The 2,228-nt window shown below is 34.3% G+C and overlaps 1 long non-coding RNA gene across 1 annotated transcript; it reads right to left on the reverse strand.

The window, feature by feature from the left end:
• Positions 1–974: 974 nt before the first annotated feature.
• On the reverse strand, positions 975–1,941 carry LOC112196549. Its single transcript, XR_002935259.2, has 4 exons — positions 1,894–1,941; positions 1,510–1,616; positions 1,091–1,205; positions 975–993 (listed from the first exon to the last, which is right to left on the reverse strand). It is a non-coding gene; the product is annotated as an uncharacterized LOC112196549 (long non-coding RNA).
• Positions 1,942–2,228: the final 287 nt, after the last annotated feature.

Below are 2,228 nucleotides of genomic sequence, written 5' to 3' on the forward strand. Positions count from 1 at the left end.
AAGCAGAAATCTAAAACCACAAATCATGTAAGAACGAAGCAGAAAATAGTAAAGCAACTATATGTACCTGACAATACAGCACATATAGCAGAAAGATACTTGAGACTTTTCCTGTAAAATAAAATCAAAAAATTTAGGAAAATCAAATACTGCAAGATAAACAACTCCACCTAGTAATCAAAACCAGTAAAGACCCAGGAAACCCTAAATCTAGTTGCAATCATTAGACAAACAAACCACATATTCCTTTGTCATGGCACTGTTTCACAACAAGAAGTAACTGCACAACCACCATAATAAATTTGCCAAGAGGAGCAATAGATGGTAAAACAACTGAAACTTACTGGGGATTGAGAGAGAAAGAGATACCTGAAAAGTCAACCATTTCTTTTCGATAAGAATGAGAAGCACACACAATATACATAGATACAGCCCCTCCAAATAATTCCTCAGCCCTTATTATGACAATTGAAACATGCATCATCCACTCATAGCAAGGCCAATGTAACAAATAGATCAGCTGTGCACCGTCAAGATAAGTTTTTAATAAGGGGACACTAAAAATGCAGATAACCAAGTTAGATATAGAGCTAATGGGGCCTTAAAAATGCAGCCTTTTTGCAAAGAATCTATCATGTTTCCATAGTACTTGTACTAAATCAGGACTTCCACAATTCTAAGGGCAATTCTATGAGTTCACGGATTACCCATATAGCTCTGTTCACTCATTAGACAGAAATTTCCAAATAAAATTAACATCTTGAATTCTTAAAAAAAGCAACATGAACCTGAATCACAATATGTGCAAACCCAATCAAAATCCTACATTCAATTAGTTTAATTTTTTAGTCAAACAACCAATTCAGAAATTTGACAGAAGGTAATAAATAAATGATTCATGCTTACCCCTGCCCTTGCCAGAAGGTCCAGAGATGGGGGATCAATTCCCTTCTGATTGATAACGACAAAATTATTGTCATTACCAGAACAAACCTGCAAGTCACAAAGTATAGGAATCATTTCAGCATGTGCAGGAATGCTAGTGTGCTGCATCAACAATTTAAATGCAATATCAATTAAAACATTCTACCTTATTTTTCAGCTCAATAATCTTTCTAACTCTCTCGTCAACCTGACGACTTTAAGCTAAAACCATTGCTTCTCTCTGCTCCGCATTTGAATAGAAAAATCCAGAGTTCACTTCACTGAGAAGAAAACCATCAATTCCATAATGATCAGAATGCATGACTATAAGAACAGAAGATGATATCTGCACTGCTATCTTGTTCACAAGCTTTAAGAATAAAAAGTGAAAGCCATATTGCAAGCACAATGCAAAACAAAATACTCTTCAGACAATGGTTTTTGCTCACAAATAACTTGTTTGTGAAGAAAGTATAAAGAGCTCCATATATAAATACTGATTCCACAATTTTTGAAACATTTGGATAAATTATTAACACCAAAATTTACGCAGGTTTCTTTACAACCCAATTTCTACATATTTACCTTTTCTCGTACTCCAGAGATACATTGGCTGTCAAGATGTAACAATTCTCTGCTCGTCGCTTCATATCAGGATGCCTAGAACCATGATCAAGGACAAGACCCTCAACCTAGAATAAGACATAGATTAACTGAGAAACTGTAGAATGACAACAGAAACTTCTATCCCATATACAAAGCACCGACAAAGCATACATCAAGCCCAGCAATCAAAAACAAAAGTTGATCTAGCCTGCAGTAATATGATTTTCAATTCCATCATTGAATCTTGGAATAAAGAAACAAAAATAATAAAAAGAATTGGAACTACATCCAATGATATTCATCAAGTGATCAAGATCAAAAGAGAATCTTAAAGGTTGAGTAGTATATAAGATATTAACATACCAAACGTGTATCTGCATCAAATTTATGGCACATGTGCATAATCTCCACCATAAACAGATCAATTGCCTCCTCAGGTATGTGGATGCAAAGAACCTGTCAATAATGAAACTGTAGTTTGTAACAAATGAAGATGCAAGAGGTCTACAATAAATACTAGATTCTGTAAGCCACTTAACTTGAAAATTAGAATTACATGTGGAATAAACATTATTTCAAGCCTTCTTGCATAAACCACAATTACTCACCGCATTTACAACTATGTCAGTCAATTGATCAGCTAATGCTTCATGTAACTGCAAAAAAGCATTTTTCATATTAGCATGATATATAACAGG

Source organism: Rosa chinensis, chromosome 4 (genome assembly GCF_002994745.2).
Source record: "Rosa chinensis cultivar Old Blush chromosome 4, RchiOBHm-V2, whole genome shotgun sequence".
Classification (NCBI taxonomy): Eukaryota; Viridiplantae; Streptophyta; class Magnoliopsida; order Rosales; family Rosaceae; genus Rosa; species Rosa chinensis.